The 23,403-nt window shown below is 42.5% G+C and overlaps 1 long non-coding RNA gene across 1 annotated transcript; it reads right to left on the bottom strand.

Moving 5' to 3' along the window:
* Window positions 1-1,215: 1,215 nt before the first annotated feature.
* LOC144736341 (uncharacterized) lies at window positions 1,216-23,403 on the bottom strand. Its single transcript, XR_013588760.1, has 2 exons — window positions 22,545-23,403; window positions 1,216-2,357 (listed from the first exon to the last, which is right to left on the bottom strand). It is a non-coding gene; the product is annotated as an uncharacterized LOC144736341 (long non-coding RNA).

Consider the following 23,403-nt stretch of genomic DNA (forward strand, 5'->3'; position numbering starts at 1 on the left):
TCGACATAGACATGTGTCGGTCATTTTTGGATATGCACCAACTGAACAGTCAATCCCTAGTAAAAAAGATCACTTCTATGATCAATTAAGTGGCTCGCTACTTTTTATCCCAAGGCATAACACAATCATGATCCTTGCAGATTTAAATGCCGTTACATGTGTAGTAGGTTCCACGGAGACTGGAGACGTTGTCTTTAGGGGCAACACGGTTTATTTATAACTAAAACAGAACTCCCCTTAACTCCCACTATCTAGGGAGGTACAGCCTCCGGGCATGGGTGCCCTCACACTTAGTAAACCTGGCTCTCAGCCCTCCGGCTATCTGTGCCCTAGGGGAGGCTAACTGACCCGACCCAGCCAAGATACAGGTCCTGACCACTGGTCCTCGCTCGGCCCCGGCCCTTACAAGGACGTCGGGTTCCGGGGTCCCAGGGTCCTAGCTAGGCTGGTCTTCTCTCTTCGTCTTCGGAACACTTCCCCGAGCTGTCCCAGAGGTGCCCCTTTTATACACCTCTCAGGGGCTCTCCGCCCCCGGTACCGCCCCCTCTCTGGAACCTTCCAGGGGGCTCTGGAAGAACCCCTCAACCCCTCACCTGGCGTCTGGGGGGGAGAACCCGGCCCCTCAACGGTCTGGCTCTCTCTGACCTTCCCCAGCTCAGGGTGGCACCCCCTATGGGCCTGTGCCCGCAACTGCAGGTAAGTATATATACCGACGGGATAAGATGTGCATTTCAGACGACACATGCACCAACCGCAACGGCTTCTAATATGTGATAGGACCCTTTGATTCCGGGATTCCCAATGATAACGCTGCCAGACTTCTGTCCTTCTACTCATCTGAGGGCATAACTGTTGCTGGCTCATGTTATCATTAGCTAAACATCTACTGACAAACTTAGATCTCACACAATATTAACACAACTAAAGACATAGGCCATATCCTGACCGAGGACAGAACCATCTTTAAGTCATACCGGGTTTTCCGTGGAACAGAGACACCTGCCAACACCAACCACTGCCTGGTTGTCGCACAAGTTGCCCTCCACTTCCAAATACCCAGGACATCACATCGCCTGTTAGGCAGTTCGGTGTCCAGAGACTCGGAGACAGTTAGCGGTCTATGTTGTAAGTGGATTTCGACCCTCAAAGGAATGACGCCACCCCGGTGGTCACACCCCGTGATATGTGAATAAAAAAATCACTCAAAACACTATGTCGGCGAGAGCAGTTTATGCGAATGCTATCACAAAAGGTCATACGCTTGGTGCAACGATCCTTAGCTGACGGTGTGATGAATTCATGATGCGAGTTCATTGACGTGTGCTTCTTGTAAGAGGTTGGCATCACCAATTCTAAGCAGTGCGGTTACATGGTGAGTCAGTGTAAGAGTTAGTGTTCATCTTCTGTCTCTAACCGAAAATACCTGCAATCCCACAGGGGAGTGTCGAATGGTCGGCTTGGTCCACTGCTGCAGTGTGCTGCGACCATGTCGCCTGCTGCTCGTGCATATGGTTGTCTGCCTGGCAGACTGGTCCACAGCTGGAGTGCGCTGCAAGTAAGTCGTCAGCTGCTCCGCTGCACGTTCACGGGTTCTCTGTGCACAAGGCTTGATCTGCAGCTTAAGCATACTGCAGCCACGCTGGCCAGCACGCTTGTTGCTTATCAGCAGTTTTGGTTGCACATCCCGATACTTGACCAGGCACGCTGCAAGTACTCGTTGTTGTACACGCGGTGTGCAGGCAGTGACATGTTCTGGCGGAGACTGCACGTGACAATTGTGACACACTCCGAGCCTCTTCGCACTTCATGCAGTGTCAATCAAGTTGACTTGACAACAAACAGAATTATCCCGGCCTACAACTTGGATACAATTTCCGTGGTGCAACTGAAATCTCCACGAAGGGAAGTTGCTTTATGCCACAATAAAGTTTTACCAACAATTCCCTGGCACCTCTTAGTTTAGTACAGTGCTATATGTAGAAAATGTCTTCGCATAACAAAAGCATGCTACTCAGAATTTCTGTATGAGCAAGAGCTGTATACGGTCACCAGGGGCACTTATCAACAATTTTCCTCAAACACAATATAAAAGAAATCTTGGCTACTTTCGGAACACTTGGAGTCTGCCTTAACAAGAACTCAAAATATTTACCTGGTTATGAGGGCCACTCAGAGTCGTTGCCTCTGCAAGACTGAATTGTAAGATTAGTATGTTTATATTTGAATTTCTACCTTGTTGCATTAATTCCCTAAGTGACATTCGAGCCCGAAGTTCCTCCCATTTTCATACCTGGGGTGCATTAATTGCTGTCAGCTTTAATTCATCCCTGGTTCTGGCACTCTTGACATCCTGGCACCTAATGTCATAAACGGCAGAAACGGTTAAAGAACACACGTTCATCAAGAAAAAAACGCACCTCGTACAGACATTAACAGATCATTGAATCAAATCAAATAGCACGAATCTGGAAATTGATCTAGTAATTAAAATTATTAACATGCTGTAACATTGCAGAATAAATTGACAAACTAGCGAGATTTTTGAAAAACGAAAAATCAAGTGAGACTTGGCACAATACATAAATACGAAACCTAATATCTGGTACTAAAGATAAATTACCGAAGCTATTAACAGAATATGTGTACTGGATTAATTGCTTCTTTGGCCAATGCGATATTGGTCAGGCGGGACGAATGATCTGCATAAGACGAAAAGAACACCAAAAAATATTAAATACTCTCAAACATAACTGTCACCATTTGCAGAACATGTGTCCCAACAAGAACATTCAATTTATTTGGATAATGTTGATGTTTTGTGTAAAACTAATTAGTGCTGGCCAAGATTAATGATAATCTATTGAAATTGAGGGGAACTGCAATATTTTTAACCATTCTAATAGCTACAGCAACTGTTTGTAAGCATATTATCAAGTAATACACTGTTGAACCATATGTTGATTAGCTGTGACTAATCCAACCGGCAATATGTACTGCATATTCTCAGTAGAACATTATCCATTGCAATTTATATAACGACATTAACCCCCCTCTGGTCTTGGCACCTGATAGCTCCAGTGATGACATCGCCATTGCTCGATTTACGACCGAACAGGAGGACTTCTTCATAATTCTAGCTAATCACCTGATTGAGCTTGGGGTTTAATCACCAGCAAAAGTCGTACTCAGATTGTAAATGTTTTGAGTTTACTCTCCAACAAACCAGTGTGCTGAAGTAGTAACCAATTTTCACGTTTTTTTACGTGACAAACCTTACTAATTGGCTGTGTCAGGTTGTGACGGGTTTAACTATATTTTTATATTTACACGATGTAACCCAAAAAGAAAGTGTATGATTCTCCCTTCCTCTCTGCTTTAGAAACATGCGTTTAGAGTATTGGGCTGCTGTAAATTTCTACATGATAAGCCACGTCATTGAGATATCATTTGTGCCCAGGTCACTTCTGAAAAAGAGAGCTATTTAGCTAAGTGGGTCATACTTGGTAAAATGAAAATATATATATAGATTTAAATGTTTACGTCTTGTTTATCCTCTCTCCTATTCAGCTTACCTTGCTGAGTTCTATTCCCACTCACAAATAAGTGTAAATTATACGTCAAGGTTTATGTTTGTGAACCATGTGATAGCTTCCTGAGTAGCACGATATATACTGTGCAGTCCACCAAAGAGTGGGCATAAAATGCAGATTCATAATAAAAGTTTTTGGGTTAGATCGCGTAAGTATAAATGTGTCGTAACCCCTCCACCACCCGACACGGTAAGTAAGGTTTGTCACATAAACAACGCGCCAATTAGTTACTAATTCAATGCTCTGTTAATTTTTGCATTAGTATAGCCATTTAATTGTAGCACTTTAAAATGTTTAATCCCTCTCCTCAGACTTTAACCATCTGACACTGTTTTAGCCCAATCTATGAGCGTATTGATGAGGGAAAATTTCTGTTCAGGGTGATTGTGCGAATCTGCATTCAGTTAGGCAAGCGATCAGGTTATTAAAACGAATAAAATACCATATATTGCGGGAGTAACTGACAAATTAGCTAGAGTTTTAGAAAAAAAATTCAGAGAAAATTTGGCATGGTACACAAAATTTCAAAAACTGGCATCTTGTACTAAAGATTAATTTCCTAAGTCATCAATAGAAGGTGGGTATCGGATTAATTGCTTATGTGGCAGATGCTATATTTGACAGACAGGCCATAACATTAGCATAAGACTAAAAGAACACCAAAGAAACATTCAATACTCTTACACACAACTGTCAGCAGTTGCAGAACATGCTTGCCAACAAGGACACTCAATTGATGTTGATAACGTTGAAATTTGGTCAGTGCCGGATTATCCTAGTAGCAAAAGTAGCGACATATGCTACGGGCCCCGCACTTTTAAGGGCCCCGCGCTAAATGCTTTCAAGCTATCAATTCCGGTTCAGTGATTTTGCCTTCAACTTTTATGAACGACCGGGTATTTAAGGTTAGCGATTTGTCGTATTATCTGGCTGTATTGCAAATGAAAAAATACAATTACTTTACGATGTAAGTCAAAAATTTGTGTTTTATTTTTTTTTTACTTAGGGCCCCTTTATAACATACGCTACAGGCCACGCACTAGCTTAATCCAGCACTGAGTGTTGTGTAAAACAAATTATTACCGACTAATTCTAGAATCCATTGAAATTGAGAGAAATACTAATAATTTTAAACACTCTGACAGTTACAGGCTTAGTGCGGCCTGGAAGCATATTATTAAGTAACTATGTTGATGAACAACCAGAGCCTGTGGCGGCCCCGAACAACCAAAGCCTGCGGAACCCCCCAACAACCACAGCGTGCGGCAGCCCCCAAAAGACTAGTCAAGTAAATCCTTACGATCCACTCGCACAGTGTGCGGTGGGCCTTAATCCAGCAGTGGATTTAAGCACCAAAAAACCTCGAGTGCTAATGTAATGGACAGAGCACGGCTCTCCCTCAGGGCAGCAGTGGAGAGAGCACGGCTCTCTCTGAGGGCAGCAGCGGAGAGAGCACGGCTCTGCCTCAGGGTAGCAGTGGAGAGAGCGCGTCTGACTCCCTCAGGGCAGCAGTGGAGAGAACGCGGCTCTCCCTCAGGCCAGCAGTGGAGAGCACGGGGGTCCCTCAGGGCAGCAGTAGACGGAGCACGGCTCTGCCTCACTCTCACTCAACCCGTCTCCTCTGAGCTGCATGCGATTGTGTGTGAGTGAGTGAGCCATGTGTGTGAGCTGTGTGTGACTGGATAGACCGCGAGCTTGCCGCGGCTGTGTCTCCGGCGCTGTGGCAGTGATGTTGCTGCTTCTCGGGCCTCCGAGGTGTGGGGCGCACCACAACGGGAAGTGGTCAGTCAGCTCGCAGTCACGTGACGCACTTCAACCAATTCGGGAGCGTACATGTTTGGGAGGGGCGCACCTCTGGTTGGCTGCTGGCTCGCAGTCACGTGACGCACTTCAACCAATCCGGGGGCGTTAATCACAGTCACAGAAGGACAGATCTGGGCTATTATATATGTGTATACATCTTACAACTGCATTCCTTATAGAGGAAGCACATGCTAATTAACTGATTACTAATCTATTATATGATTACAATACCCCCTCCTGTCTCTGATCTCTGCACCTGAAAGGTTCAGTGATGACGTTATCTTGCTCTATTTAGGACCGGAAGCAGGTGGATTGCTTCACTATTGTGCCAAATCGCCCGATGATGCTGGATGTAATTACCAGCAAAAGGTCGCGGTATTCAAATTGTAAATGTTGTTGCTTTAGCGCTAGTCTTTGTGCGGGCGCGGATTAGGATGTAACCTTTCTGCAGGCGCGGGCGTATTCACGCCGCCGCTGTCGTGTTGACTGTGGGGCGTGCGCATGGTGGAGGATAATCACCAGCGGGAGCGCGCGCGTGCGCGTGCGGAGTAACCCCGTGCGGCGGTGAGCCAGCCATTCGGCTCTGGGGCCGGCCATAAATGACGTCACACACCTGGGGGGGGGGGAGTTCAGATATTTGTGACGATATGTGACGAGGGGGGGGGGGGTTGAGAAATGTGACGTCACATCAAAATGCGCAACTTTCAATAAATATAGACAACACGTTCTACTTAATTGAATAGACGTTTTAATAAATATTTTCTCCTACAACATCAGAGTGCAGCGCCACATTAAATACGCACTACAATGACAATAGTTTAAAGCGATTTGAAGCATTTCTTTGGGGGGGGACAGAGCTTCGTGACGTCATATTTGAGGGGGGGGGCTCTGACTTTTTGTGACGCCATGTGACGAAGGAGGGGGGGGGTCAAAAATCGTCCAAAATCGCGTGACGTCATTTATGGACGGCCCCTATGTCCCTCAGAGGGGGCACTAACGCGGGGGGGGGGGGGGGGGCGATCACCCGCTCGGCGTTGGCCCGGCGGGGTCCGATCGACGCGGTGGAGGAGGGAGTGGAGGGGGCAGACGTCGTGCCGCACCTGCCCGGCGAAGGCGGTGAGGTGGATGCCCCCCCTCACATCGTCAACGTCTCCAGACGGTAAGAAGAGGTCTATCATCGTGCTGCCGTGTTTTTCTACTTTCACTGGAATCCAACATCAATGTCGTTGTTGAGTGAATAAACCTGCTCACAGCAGCTTCTGGCAGGTCGAAAGCTGGCATGTTCAATGGGCAGATGTGGCTCAACTGTGGGTGTGATGCGTGCGAGCGGCGTGTGCTCCATCAATTTGTATGCCGTCGAAAGCACCTGTAACTTTTGAGGGCTGCTCTTCTGGATTTTCTTGTTTCAGCAGGGTAATGACTTTTGCTCCCTTCCAGGATCTGGTGATTGTGCCGCTTAAATGGACAGTGGTAAACAACGCCGCTCGCCAGTCTTGGCTGACAGGTACAAAGTTCTTGAAGTGTTTTAGGATATGTTGTTGCCTGCGGCTTTTGCGACCCGAAGTATATTAACAATCTCTTTCCTTGAATATGGATGGGAGAAAGTGGAGCATGTTGGTAGACTCCTTATAGTTGTAGTGAGATTTTTTCACACGTCTTGTTTGTGCTAATTTATTGCGGCTTTTGTTTAGGCGAGGAGATAATAGATTATATTGTTGGTGGTGACTTGCAAGGCTTTTTATACGTGGTATGCTGGTGCCAAAATGGTGAAGAAGATTCCATGCTTCATGACTAGAGTGTGCAAAGTTAAACTATTCAATTGTATCTCGCCATTGCTGTTGTCAAGCCTTGCCGTCAGTTCTTTTGACATTCTTCAGGAATTCATTGCTATCCAGGTTCCAGTACATTGTGTATCGCTTTCGATGGCCTCTGGGAATGTTGTTGGTGGCCACTTTTTATAGCGACAGTGAACATGTCATAATTATGCGGCACTGGATCGATGGTTTGCAGCACGATTTCTGTTTCCGCATCGAAGACCGACCATTTCGCCTTCCGGAAGTTCCAGCGGGCATTTGGCTTCAACCCTGACTTGAAGCTTTCGTGACTGCAGGAATCAATTCTCTTTGGTTCTTTCGGTAAAGTCACGTAGGTAGAAATAAAATGAAATAAATTACGACATTTCGAACGCAACACAAGCGCCCGTCTTCAGGTGAAAATCGCGACAGCTGCGTTGTCTGCTGTGAGCAGCACGATGTCTGCTGTGTTGCGTTCGAAACGTGATTTATTTTATTTTGGTTCTAGGATTGTCACTATTGTGGAGAGTGGAAGGCCATGGTGATCTTTGGACACAAAGCAGATGGTCTGGGTTGTACCATACTCCCATTTCCATCAAGCCGAGTAGAAATTGCCTCCGTTTAGGGTCGAACCGCAGATGTAGATCATTTATGATTAATCAGTCCATGAATTGATGTGCTGCATTGTTATTTGTGATGCCTGTTAAAGCGACCAACATATACCATTTGATTGACTGCAATAAGGATCAGTGTAGTTTGCGAAGAACTATTCGGCCATTTGTACACATTGTACACTGATAACAGACTTATTCTGATTATGATGACCTCTCTTTCTTTGGTGATGACTTCTGTCACCTCATAGTCTGTAGACCTTGTAAGTAGCAAGGTCATATTTCATATAGTTGATGACGTAAATGATGTAATATCCATTTACAGTATTATTATAGTTTGCGAGTGTCTTCACCTTGAGTATACTGGAGCACAACATTGTCTGTTTACTTGATATAAACACTTTGTGAGCACATCACACTGCACTTCAAAGGCCTTCCATGTGAAGGGACTCGGCTCACTTGGTGTTCAGCAAAGGTCTCTTTCTTGATGACCCACAGGTAACACAACAGGTCACACAGCAGTTAACACAGGCTTCCTCACTCCACACTCAGAACTACCCTCCTCTCTCTCTTTAATCCCCTTTCTTCACCCCTCCTTCTGTTCCATCCCTCTATCTCCACTCACCAATCCTCCTTATCTGTTCTTCCAACCGTCTTACATTTTTCCTTAAAGTTTCCCGCTCCTTTTTTCTGCCGTGGCTTTACTTTGTCTGGCTCTCCTTGCGCGTGAATCATTGTATCGGTCTATTGCAGGGGTCGGCAACCTGCGGCTCCGGAGCCGCATGCGGCTCTTTTGAACCTTGACCGCGGCTCCGGGGCGGATGCTAGCGAGGGGAGGAGGCGCACTGTGACACCTGCTCTGGCGTTGCCGCTGCTGACAGGTCGCCGCTCAGCTCCACACTGCCCGCCCGGTGACAGGCAATAACGTTGCCGTTGCTTTGTCACATGTTTGGAAGAAGTAAAAACCTTCCTGGGCAGCAAAGAGCTCACCTTTGCTGAGCTGGAACAGCCAGAGTGGCTGGAAAAATTACATTTTATGGTAGACATGACAGCACATCTAAACACGCTAAATACAACCCTTCAGGGGAAAGGAGGCACAGCCCTGCACATGCTGGAGGAGGTTTTGGCATTCGAGAGCAAGTTGACAGTGTTTGTCAAAGATATACAGAGAGGTACACTGTCTCACTTTCCCTCTTTGAGAGAGTTCAAACAAAGTCATGATACGATAAATTTGGAATATTTCAAGTCTGCAATCACCACAATGCAAAGTTCGTTTGGGAAACGATTCTGTGAGTTCAGAGAGGAAAAAACGACATTATCCTTCCCTGTCACTCCCCTGGCGATCGATCCATCCCTATTGAATATGACTGCATTTGCAGGTGTAAGTCAACCTGATCTTGAGATGGAACTGGCCGATATAGCCGACAAAGATATATGGGTGTCCAAGTTCAAATGCTTGACCGCTACTCTTGAGGATGTTGCCCGTCAGAAGGCCATTCTGGCTCAGAATCATAAATGGAGTGATATTGAAAACCTTCCCAAACAGGACAAACTTGTATTCGAAACATGGAATGCCATCCCCAACACTTATATAAACATGAAAAAGTATGCATTTGGAGTCCTGTCGATCTTCGGCTCCACATATGTATGTGAGCAGGTCTTCTCCAACATGAACTATATTAAAAACAAACATCGATCACGCCTCACAGATGACAGCTTGCAAGCCTGTGTGAAAATGAAGGTGACGTCTTACAGCCCTGATGTGCAGACACTGTGCACTGAGGTTCAGGAGCAAAAATCCCATTAACCAGGTAATTTAGCTATTAATTTGCAAAAATATATTTTACATTGTTAAGTGAAAAAGTCCTTTTTTTATTCAGATTGACAGCTGACTGCACGATCCTGTATATAGCAATAAGGTAAGAAACAATATATGCAGTGTTATATTTGTTTTAAATGTTGCAATGGTTTTGCGGCTCCCAGTTTATTTTTTCCTTCGGAAACGGGTCCAAGTGGCTCTTTATGTCTTAAAGGTTGCAGACCCCTGGTCTATTGCCTGCCGCCTCCCTCTGACATCTGATTAGGGTGGGCTCGGCAAGGTGTCTCTATGTCCCCTACAAAGTTTTAGTTGAGGCACTCGGAATGCAGACCTCACTCTTGTTTGGATTGTCTTTTGGCACTTTAATGGACCGTTTTCGGACGGGGTTTACACATTTGATATCGATAACTATATATAAATATATAAACAATTTATACGCTATTTACAGAAAGGTTTATGTGATGGTATTAGTCTTGCAGTGAGACATTTAACAGGTGGGCCACGTGAAGGCTGCCATCTCCTACCCAATTCTATACATGTTCATAAGTCATCCCCAGTCTCTGGGTGCATGATGTACTGTTCACCATATTACACAGACACACACACAAATACACAAAGGCGAAGATACTCATATACGGCCTTTTAGACTATTGGACCAAGTACTTTTAAGTGGAATGTGATGGTGCAGTGTGTTTAGTACCCTGTACTGCAAACCCATCATTGTAACCATCGTTGTTATTTGTGCATACATCTATACATGACTTAATGCCCATGGACAATCTCCTGCAGTTTTTAAAGATGGGAACATATATTTGTAAATTAGCTTTCCCATCTTTAAAAACATATTTATTATCATTTTTACGGTGTTTTCAGATGTTTATTAACTTACAAAAAATTTATTTTTATTTTTATGAGAATTAATCATTGATGTTCACTTTCATTTACAGTTATTTTGTGCACTATTATTAGGTATATATATTTTTGGTCATTATATATTATGTGTAGCACTTCGAGTACATTTTATTTTAAAAGACACGATATAAAATAAAGATTGATTGACACATTGATCTCAGGTTAACCCTGTTTACATGAACAGTACATGGAATAAATTGACCTGAGGTTTATCTGATTAAAGGGTACTTCATAACAGCAAATGACATGTCAGCAATGACATCAACATAACTGGGTTTTTTATATTTCCCAGCATTCACCAACAGAGTTCAAATTTTAGTTTTAGGGTTAGAAACACAAGTCAGGTTGCATTTTTTTGTAAAATCAACAGTGCAAATTTCAACTTCTTTTATTATTCCAACAAGATGAGTGTCAAAAGTTCCTTGTTTAGCCATCTGAGAACCCATTCAGTAAGGACATGTGTTTGTATTATACAATTTAGTGTGAGGGTATTTTTTTAATTTTGTATTTGGACAATAACATGGCATACAATGGCTTATGCTTGCAAATGGTATTTTCAATGTTCTTAAAATGCACTATAGGCCCTACTGCAAATGGCCTGCTTTGGTAATGTTCCACAAATCACTTGGCTGTAGAGCAAATTGAACAGTCGATCCTGTGCAAATTGCCTGTCAAAGCTACCACACAAAAACGTATTTTACACATGTCACGCAGGGGGTATTTCACCAAGCTTAATATTTTTACTGACCTATGGTTGATCAGTATTCACCCGGGTGACCATGCTAATATGCGATTTTCTTTGTTCATTCAGTGTCACATTCAGTGCCACTTAGCTCAATGTAGACAAATCAGGTAAAACTATAACTCGATATTGTTTTTCACCAAATGCTCATAGACAGAACCTATAAATACTTTTTGATTAATGGTCATTACAATAAATCATGACGTTTAAATCATAAGGTGTGATAAGATCAGACTGAAACACATGTTTTAACTTAATTTTTATTCAGCCATACATTGCAAATAATTTATTATGAACATAAATGTACTTTTTTACGCAATTGTGGGTTCTATTTAAACAGATTAATAAAAGAGTTCAAAGAAAATTTTCTAAGGCATGTTCATTTGGGATAAGTAAATTATATGTTTATGAAGAAATAAGCAGCATCAGCGATTCACCAATGTGTTCACAAATTTTTTTTATCTGGTGCACATTATGTAATCATGCAACAATCAGGTAAATATTGAAAACAAAATTATACTTAAAAGAAGTCTAAAAAAAAAGTTTCGGTATAACGAACATTGGATTTATTACATTTATTTTACACAGAAAGCTAACATAAAATAATAAATACACCGAAATGAATAATACATTTATCGATCGATATTACTATATAAATAAGCACACAATTATAATAAGATATGGGTTCTTGAGCGTTGCGCATCGCGATTGGTCATGAAATGTTTGTTGACTTTTGCATCGACTAATCAGCAATCTCCCCACAACTCCACATTCCTTCTCACACGAAGCTAGGTTTGGAGCGACTGTGTTTGATAGGCAATGCAACCTTATGACTATACTGAGTGTGAATATATTTTACACTACACTTTTTTTGACGTCTTTTTTTTTGTTATGACACAATATACATTGTTTACAATATGATTGGTAAGTTATCGAGTGTTTATAGTGTGTAATGGTAAGTTACAAAGGCTTGGAATGCATCGTCATAGAACTAATGTTATGAGTTATTCAATTTGCGAAGATTAAATATATGAAGCTCCAGGAACAAACTTACTTCGTATATCTATTTTTTGTCAAATTTCCTTGTTTTTTTTTAAAAACGGACTAAAACATTTCCATAATGTTGCCATAGGCATGTAGATAAATACATAATCCATGTAATACGTAATTAATTATTTTTTTCAACAAATTTTGTTTAATATTACAAACTTTACGTTACAAGTATTAACTATCCAGAAAACCTTTAAGGTTCACAACTTCTGGAATATGGTTTGAGAATAAATAACATTCCAAATATCAGCATGTAAGATTAAACAATTGTTGTGTCATAATTGCAAATACTGCACGGTCCACATTGTTTTTTTTTTATCAAAGAATACCCCAAATATCTCTTTGTATATATACCGTACCTATGCAGGATGTTCCAGGCTATCAAATTTGTGTTTGAAGCTTCACTAATGAGAAAACATATGTTTATTATGGCACCATATGGCTAACTGTAGCGGTGAATTTGTGCAGCCTCAACACTAACCGCAGCCATGCTGGAGCGCTTTCACCTCTGTACAGCGTTTGACCCCCATGACCTTGGCTGCATCATGAGGCATGGTCCATATTAATATGTGGAGCTCGCGTGTGGGGAGATTTTTTTATTCATTATGGTGACACGCCATACTGTAGCCTCTATATAGCATTTGGGAGGTGAAAAAATGTTTATTTTAGAAAAAACGAATTCTAGCTGTAACATTGCCTTTTGTTGTACATTATTTTAAGAATAACAAAACATGACACCGAAATATTTTAGTTGCATCTAACTACAAAGATGATGAAAAATAAGAATAGGTTTTACTCTCTCTGGCAATAAAACAGGTGTTAGGTGTTCACACATTTTGCAAGGCAACAAGTCTGCATTAACCACACCTACTTGTGGCACAACATGCATACAAACACCTGTTTTTTTGCCAGAAAGGGAAAAAAAACTATTCTTTTTTTTCGTCATCCTTGTAGTTAGATGCAACAGAATGCGGTTTTGTGGATCATCAGTGCTGTTTTGTAAGTCAGAGTGCGAGCAAGCCAGATATGGTGCTTTACTTCCAGGTCAAACTTGTTCTCAAGTTTGCACCCAGAGGTTTTGAGTTAATTCAGTTCTGGTGTGTACCAACGTGCCGATGTTGCGCAGGTGGAGATGAGGATCTTGATTGGCGCGAGTTTGTTTTTGACTGAGAAAATAATGCAGTTGTAGCACTCGATAGAGGGACCGATGGGATTGGTAAATTTAGGATCAAGGGAAAGAATGTGGTCTGAGATAGCAGAGGAGAGAAAGAGATTTGAGGGGGCGACATGAAAAGGAAGAATTGGAGCAGCCTAGAAAATTATAATTTAACAAGTGGTCAGAAAACAGGAAAGATAGAAGAAGACGAAGTTTAAATTAGAGATAACAAGATCCAATGTGTGACCATGAAAACTGCTGCCAAAAAATAATGTAAGGTTTAGAAATGTGTATATATATACAAAACGAATAATGCTATGGTTTGAGAGGTGGACAATGTATTTAGGTTTAGCAGCTACAATGCATGGTTTGATTACTTTCATAAATACAATAAATCTTGGAAGGCGATAAATTAAGTACAGTACTGTAAAATGATCATTCAGCGAGACTGGACTGTAAAGGCCAGTGGAGCAGCTACCATCTGATGCGAGAGCAATCTATCAGGGGCTTGAGGCTGAGCTGGCTGTGGGGAGCTGTAAACCTTATGATTAATCACTGGGCCACAGCCGCCACCAGCCCGGCAGAGATATATTGCCCCTTTAGTGGCGAGGACAAGAAATCGACGGTACCAGGGACAACCAGACCACTTGCCTGCGTATCTGGTTCTGTTAACCCCAGAAGTGCAATCCGAAGGAGCTATCCAGCTCTTCACTTGGTGTGACTGCTTTTTCTAAATATTAGGACAACACATATTGCCTCATGCAATTGTACAATTCTAAGATTTATCAAGCATATACATTTGAAACTGTTAGTTTATGTTATATTAACTTTGTATACCAACCAGTAATTAATCCTATTTGCAGGCCTTTTTTGTACTCTGTAGTGTGGATCTGGTTGTTATAAACAGGAATGCGAAGACCAGAGTTAATTTGGTTTGATTCCTGGTCGAGTAAATCAAAATAAATTGTCATTTGTGATTGACATGTGCTTCCCTAACAAACTTATCTTAAAATGGGTTACGTTTGTGCTGCTTTCTCTCGTGTGTGAATGTGAAATGGCAGCAGCCGAGCTTGATGGCAATCTCACCACACTCATGGGCACCGTGTTGGACAAAACGTATTTCACCATGCAGCAGACTCCAACCGTGTCAGCAAATGGAGTATTTACTAATGCATACATGCACGTGTGCATTGGCACAGATCACATCTGATCGGTTCATGGTGGTTATAGTTAATGTAAAAGTTCGTTTGTACAACAGCTATGCAATGTTAAAACATTTTATTTCCTGCACGACTTGACCAATCTTTCATTTAAAATATATAATTAGACAATATACAAGTGGCTGCATTGGCAGTGGTAGATACGCACAAATAAAATATAAATAAACTCACCACATCGATCATTACCATTGGCTTTTAATATATAAATATAGATACGTTGATATATTGGGCATTGCCCTTCATCAGAGTAGAGAGAGAAAGTGAGCAGAACGATTGAGCAACTTTTAGATGGAGATGACACTTTATAATATGGCGTGATGATAAAACTGGATATTTTAACAACATTGACAAATATAGGGGTTTGAATTGACATATGGACATCTTTCCATTACACTATGTAACACAATTTTTGTTCCTGGGTAGTAAGTATTATTTCGTAATTGCTTATGCCTAAAAAGTATAGAATGTTCTAGAAGTTACTCCAAGTTTACTCAGCACTGAATCTATCTGGAATGTTCTGGAAAATAGGTATATTTCAAAATATCACTGTCCTGGACACAAAAGCAAAGTTTGTGGGGAATAATAGCCATTTTCTGTACTTTTGAGGCATAAGCAATTAGGAAATTACACTTACTACTCAGGAACAAAAATAAATGTGTTATCAGACAATAAGAAAATCCATATAAAGTAAACAAGTGACGTGCAAACTGATTTAAATATCCAAAAAAATGCATTACTAATCATATGGGCCACATTTGATAATTTCTGACTGTCAGTTATTATATAATTTCCATTGGCTCTGAAGAATTCCCAAAATATATTTGTCTATATTAGTTTTAATAACGAATATGGTGATTTTGTTTCGTATAATGTTGCTCAAATTTTACTTCTCTGAAAAAATTCTCTCCTATGTTCATTTTTACTAAATAATTACCTTCATCGGATTTTTGCAGTGGATGAAGAGTGTAATTTTAAACGAATATACAGTAGTTACAATGAATTCACATATAAACAAGCACTTTGCATATGATTAGGATTATTCAGTTGGCCCGTTTGTGGCGCTATGGTGGTGTTACACTTAAGAATGTGCTTACAACTTGTTTTTTTAATTATGAAAATATATAAAAATTACAAATAGTTAAACAATTTTTCCGATAAAATGGATTTTACAAAAATATGTGAATCAATTCTTGGCACCACGGTCTCCTGCTCAAAGTTAGATTTATATGTTGGCATTTCATTGGCCTGTTTAATCTACTCTCATCATTCCAAACTAGCAATTCAGAGCGGCACTTGCCATGTTTGCCACGAGGCAATAACAATGTGCCATGCCAAGATCATATGCATAGGGGGAACAGTTCTTACCCAAACATACTATCTCTACATCAACTTGTGAGGTTGTATAGGGGGCCCCATTGAAAAATAATTGGTGATGGTGATGAGTATATAATCTAGACAAGATTCTCTTACAATCACACTTAACATTAATGGAAAAAATGTCCACTTCTGATTGGGACCATGTAGATAACATGACAGTTTCCTCTGCCAATTCAATGTCAACCAAATGTAAAGGCAACTTGATTGCTAAATTCAACCTCTTGTCAAAAAAGACACCAGACGCACAGTTTAAAAAGTTAGATGTTAATAAGACGGTCATCAATCAGAGTAGCATTCCAATTTCTGACAACCTAAAATCAGTACTAGCCAAAGAGCTGAATTTTGCTGTCACCCCCAAACATATCCCAGTGGATGATATAATTTCCCAGGTCGATGTAGCCCTAAAAGGCATGGGACACATCCCGACAGATGTTGCTAGAGCTGAAATTGCTACCATCCTTAAAAATGCTAAGAAACCCGTTAGTAACATCAGCAAAGACGAGCGCTTGGAAGTCGCAAAATTTAAAAAGAGGGATGACATTATCATCCTCTCCGGCGACAAGGGCAATGCCTCTGCCATCATAGATAACACCACATACAACAACACAATACAGCCTGACTACTAAAACCAACAATATCATTACTAGTTCAACCTCTCTAATCGAACCAGCTAAACGGCTCTCCCTAAAACCTTCTGCTGCCAGACCACCCAGATTCTATGGTCGTCCTAAGATCCATAAAGAAGGCACACCACTTCGGCCCATCGTTTCCACTATCAACTCACCTACCTACAAGCTGGCTCGTTTTCTGGCTGATACCTTGCTTCCATTCACTGGCAAGACTACCTCAGCAGTACTCAATTCAACCCACCTTGTCTCTCTAATCAAGGGCATTTCATTTTCCCCAGATGACCTTTGATGTGGTCTCTCTGTTCACCAAGGTTCCAGTAATTGAATATTTAGTCCAACATGGATTGAACCCTGATGTTCCTACTTTGGTTAGGCACTGCCTTACCAATACTTACTTCGCCTAGAATGGTACTTTCTACAAATAAAATGAAGGTACACCCATGGGTTCCCCCTTATAGCGAATGTTTTCATGGAGAAATTTGAAACAGATGCCATCCAGACACCCACTCTACGTCCTTCCCTGTGGAAGAGATATGTGGTTTAATTATGGCAGGCCCCATTGCCTGCCAGAATTAAACCAATTCCTCAACCACATCAATTCCATACACCCATCCATCAAATTCACCATGGAAGTGGAGAAGGATGGTAAGCTACCATTCCTGGATGCTTTGCTTGAGAAGAAGCCTGATGGCTCTTTGGGACATTCTGTCTACAGGAAAGCCACCCACACAGACTCCTATCTGAAACCTGAATCCCATCACCACCCGGCACAGAAGAATTCCCTCATCAAAACCCTGCACCATAGGGCCCAATGCATTTCTGACCAACACCACCTAACCAGTGAACTGGAACACGTACACCAGGCCCTCAAGATGAATGGATACTCGGACCGTATGATCCGAAAAGCTGTTTCTCTAACCATGGAGAAACAACCCCCTGAGACGCCGATCAAAACCATCACGTTACCATACATAGCAGGCGTTACCAAAAAGATTGCCAAAATCTTAAACAAACACAAGATCCAGGTATGATTCAGTACAGTACACAAAATCCGTGATCTAATCCCATCTTCTTGGTTATTTCGGTAAAGTCACCTAGAAGGGAAATAATAAAATAATACAAATATAATTTGTATTGTTTTATATTTGCATTATTTTATTATTTCCCTTCTACGTGACTTTACCGAAAGAACCAAGAATATGAATCCCTGCAGTCACGAAAGCTTTAAATCAAAATCTAATCCCATCTGTGAAAGATGTCATTCCCACTTTCCACCCACCCTGCCCAGTATAAACCCCTTGACTCCGGCATCTCTCCCATTTCAGTAAAATTTCTTGCTGTGGTTGTCACACCTGATGGTGATTGCTTGTGTTGCAATCGAAACGTCGTGATTTAATTTATTTATTTCTATTTTTATTATATTTTTTCACCTACGTGACTTTACCGAAAGAACCAAAGATTATGAGTATTTTAGTGTTTAAGGTTGTCACGTCCAGAAACCAAGGCTGCCTTTGCCTTTAGGGTGGCAGACTTTTGGGGCGAGCTCGCGTGAGACCACCTGACTGTTCGGGGCACCAGTTTTTATTATCAATCAGAGCTGACATAAACCACCCAGTGCAGAAGAGATAGCCAGTAAGATGGCTACTGCAAATGGAGGTGTACATATGTAAAGAAGCTCCTTCGCAGGTTCCATTTTTCAGGGGAATGATGTTCATTTCCTGAGAACGTATTTACAAAGGCGAGAGTATGACTGTATCAACTCACAACGGTTATGACTATCTGCAGCCATGTTGGTTCCCACTAGATTAACTTAAACAGTCTTTCTAGATGTTTTCCACGATGTAGATCTTGAGTAGTCCGCTCCAATATCGTGCACCTCCAGTCGTCGATCAGTCCCCGAGCAAGCGCCTCGAACGCGGGCCTCACTCCCCTTATATACCCGCTCGGCCACGCCCTTCTCGAGCCCTGGTAACTTCCAGAACTTTCCCCGCTAGATCCTTCCAGCAGTCTCTACCATCTTTTACTTCCCTTCTCGAACCTTCCCTCGTACAGAATCCTGCACCTGTTTCCACCCACCTCCACTCATCCCACTATAACCTTTGCCATGTACAGTACCCTACACATATAGAAAAACTACATTCACACCAAATCGCACCTATAACTAACACTTTCCCGAGACTCGCACAAAAACAATTTAAAAGGGTTGCACGAACCTCTCACTCAGTCTCACATTGTTCGGACACCCATACAATGAGTCCATGCTTAGGTCTCCTCCCCAACAAATACACTCTTCAATTGTAGCCCATCTGTAACTCTTGCAGTTCAGTCAAGCCACACTCACTCCCCATCAGGTAAGCAGCTTTCCAGTCACCCTCGAGCAGTCCACATTCCCTTGAACAGTCACTAAACACATGCATACTCAGAGACAGACAAGGAGACAAAAGGGAAGGCTGCTCTTGGTTATGTCACTGCTCAGGATTGCCTATTGCTAGCTTGCTTCTCAAGGTCGGCTGAGTGAAGATTGCCAGGGCTCCACTCGCTTGGTGCTTGATGGTGGCGACTGCACACCATGCTGCTGCTCACACCACAGAGTTTCAGCGGAACTGTCACTTCAGAGTGGAGCTCCACCTCATATAGTCCAGGAGCTGTCTGGATTGTACAACCCTCTACCCAATCACAATGGACTACCTCACTCTCAGAGGTAGCTTAACTAAACTTTTTATTTCACCAAGTATGGCCAACTGAGCTATATTACACTCTGAGGTGGCATATTGCTCCCCGCAATGTATGGTGTATGAAGTGTTAAGGGCACTGTCCACGACCCTGACTGACAAAGCATTTGCAGTGTATTTCACCATTGCAGGGTCGAAGAAGACTACCTTACAAGCCACTTATAAAGAGATGGCAAAGATTTTCGATCACCATGTGACCATTTGGTGATTACAAGCTCGGCAACGGGGTCTCCCAGAGACAGGATTGACATTTCGCAGCGCACTGTTGGTGCTGGGTCTAGAAGCCTTTCCAGAAATGGAGGAGTCTGTGCTGGACTCCGTGGTGGTGGATCAGCTCATCGAGTTAATGTGGAATGCTAGAGTCATACTGCTCACGATGGAAGATGGCACTCAAACATTGCTGTGGTCCACCAAATACATACGAGTATATGAGGAGATAAGGGCCCAAATTGAGTGGTGGCCCAGGTCACTGGGTATTCAGGAAGGTGCAGAAGGCATTACAATGCTAGGTGGAATGGCAGCTACAACATAAAAATCCCAGGGAGGAAGCCAGACGGGTACTGACATTACAATGGAGGAGGTGGTAGCCGCAATTTGGGAACTTGCGGCGGTGCAGCAGCCGAACCTCCACTGCTGGTCTTTAACAGACCCCGTGGCAGGAGCCCAATGCTGACCGGGCATTATGTGTCATTGCTGCGGCAAGGAGGGCCACATCACAAGATGGTGCTGCGGGGAGCTATTTGAGACAGAGCCATCTCAAGGTAAGAGGATATCCCGCAATACCAACCAATGGGTGACAATCTAGTGGTCACACCTCGGGCATCTGGCTTAGCATTGCACCTCACTCACTTTCACGTTGTGTCATCTCTGATCTCAGGACATCTCGTGCAAGCAACACCATCTCACGTGGGAGACAGGGAGATCCACTATTACATAACAACTTTGTCACATACTTGGAAAGAGAGATGGATGTCATTTAAGGACAACGCCACAGGAATATCGGTGCAAGGAGAAGGAATACATAATCTGAGATTCGCGGATGACAGAGATCTGATGGAAGAAAGCTGTGTAGTACTGCAGGAAAATACTTATTCGCTGAAAAGGTCAGGAAAGGACGCAGGAGTGGGGATTAGCTTGGAAAGATGACGGTGTTGGGAAAGGGGACATTGGGAAAGAAGTAGTAATAGAAAGCAGCAAAATTGTGAATGTAAAGAATTGTGTATACTTGCGAAGTCTCCTGACATAGGACAACGGCTGCATAAAATACATCAGAGCAAGGATCGCAAAGGCAAAATAAGTAATGGCAGGATTTAATAACATCTGGAGAAGCAATAAAATCAGTTACAATACCAAACTGAACAGCTTAAGAACATGCGTGTTCATTACAGCTTTGTATGCCTGCGAGACTTGGACAATGACATTTACTGACAGAGATAAGATTTTGGCAATCTAGATGTACTGCTACCAAATGAGTTTGTGTGAATCTTCAACTGGACCCAAAGAGTGACCAACGTCAAAGTAACAAAAAGGTTGCACATAGAAGACCTGATGCAGGCAGTGATAAGAAGGAAACTGGAACTACAGTATTTGGACAACAACAGCAACATTACAAGTGTGCTCGGAGAAATGGAAGGAACCGGAAAGAGAGGAAAGCCTAACTGAGAATGCCTTGACGACGACATCAGAGATTTGTGCCAGAAAGATGTGGCGCTACTTGAGCATATTGGCACAAGACAGAAGAAAGTGGAAACAAATGACGAAATGTGCAGTGGACACCTATGGGCTATCTGCCCGTGGATCATAATGATGATTATGCAAAACACATATCGGATGAGTCCCACTGAGAAAGAACACATGAACAAAGCAGTGCAAGAAATGTGTGCAGACATATCTCCCTCTACTATCCCCTGCAGAGAGTCAGTGTTACTTGTAAAGAAGCCTGACAGTTCACAATGAGTTTGTGTGAATCTTCAAGCTCAAATAAGGTAATGTTGGCTGACTCATCCCTTGCCGCGTAATAACAACTCGTTGGATGCATTCGTAACATTATTTTAGTCCCCTGATTCTCTCGTCCATATTTTGGCAGCTTCCAATTGATGCAGTCCCAGTCAAAAAAAGCATTTCGAACACCCTAGGGCAGGGGTCGGCAACCAAAATAACAAGAAGAGCCATTTCTTTCCAATTCGGTACAAAATTCAGTATTTCAAGAGCCGCAATGCATACGTACATATCGTCAAGAAGCAGCCCGTAAAGAGCCGCATGCGGCTCCGGAGCCGTAGGTTGCCGACCCCTGCCCTAGGGACTTCCATAACTGTTTTCCTATTGGGCAAATGACGGCTCCCACTACATTCCAAGTACGAATAGAATTGGTGTTAGCAGGCCTCTAGTAGGATGCATGTGTCATATCTGAATGATGTCATTGTTTGGTCACTCGATTTGAGGAGCACCAGGACATTCTACATCAGCTGTTTCACGAGGGTCTGGGGGGCAAAGTTGTATGTATATATGTTGTCCTTTCGCATTATGTATAGCCAACTGTGATAATCGTAGGTGTGAAAGTTGAAACTTAAACCCCAAAAATGTCCCCAGATAACCTCGGGTTTGTGTCCTACTCCTGCCAACTTTGTACACCAGTTTTCCACCATAGTGAAGCAGCTGTATATGCTTATAAGTAAAATGCAGAGGTGTTCGTGCTGAGCAGGAAGCTTTTCCCAGCAGCTGCATATATGCCTGATGGAGACCCCCCTCTTTCGTATCCAGATTACTGGTTGCCCTTCATTCTGAACTAGAGGCCGACCGAAACAGAATTTCTGGTTTCGGCTAAAATCGAAACCAGACCGAAAGTTAAATATTGACTTTAGGCCGAAACCAAAGCCGAAACCGAAAGTTTAACTACACTTTCGACCGAGACCGAAACAGAAAGGTATATAACCGAAGTTACCGAACACAAGATTTATGAAATATGTCATGATGCAATGCAACTTTAATTAAAAATAAATCTAGAACTAATTATTCAGAGCCTGCAGTAAGAGTCGCTAAATATCAAATCTTTAGGTTTTACTTACTTAGTAATTATATCCAAACAAACGAATGTTGTAGTTAAGACATACCAGTTTTTCCGCATTCTCGTCCAGCAGGTTGCTGCGCCTTGCTTTGATCAGAATCAACTTTAGTGAAGTAATCCCACACCGCATGTTTCGACATTCTTCACGGTGATTCACTGCTCCGTTTATTAACTTAAATTCTCTACTTCACTCAGATTCGTAATTTCGTTATCACTAATTCGCTACGGAACTTAACTAACTAAATATCAATATCTTCAGACTTCGAATCTCGGTATCAACACGCGTGAGACTGAAGCGAATGGGAACAGACAACAGAGGCACAGAGACACTTTGTTGTCGTCCCGCCAAAGAGACTCCACCCACGGATGCAGATGCAGGCTGCCATCTATTGACATTAGCAGACCATCGTTGCGGCTGTAATCTCGCTCCCAAGCTACTGCTGCTGACGTGTGTGTTTGCAGCCGATAGCATCGGATTGCCTAACGCCGACCGACCGGCCGATAGGCAGAGAGATAGACGTCGCACTAACGTTATATTCTAAAAATAGATCTTCGGTTGACGACCAAAAGTCAATATCAGTTTCGGCCAAAACTGAAAACAGACCGAAAGTTACAAATTGACTTTCGGCCGAAACCGAAAGTTAAAAATGTACTTTCGGCCGAAACCGAAAATATGCCGAAAGTGGCCATTTGCCAACTTTCGGCGCCGAAACCGAAACCGAATTTCGGTCGGCCTCTATTTTGGACACTGATTCAAGTGATGTCGGAATCGGGTCTGTATTGTCACAGATGCAAAACTGGAGTGAGATGATAATAGCATACGGCGGTCATGTTCTGTCTTCGATTGTGCAAAAGTATTGCGTAACCCGCCGTGAATTGTTGGTAGTTGTGCACTTCACGTACCA

The sequence above is a fragment of the Lampetra planeri genome, chromosome 3 (assembly GCF_965212315.1).
Source record: "Lampetra planeri chromosome 3, kcLamPlan1.2.h2, whole genome shotgun sequence".
Taxonomy (NCBI): Eukaryota; Metazoa; Chordata; class Hyperoartia; order Petromyzontiformes; family Petromyzontidae; genus Lampetra; species Lampetra planeri.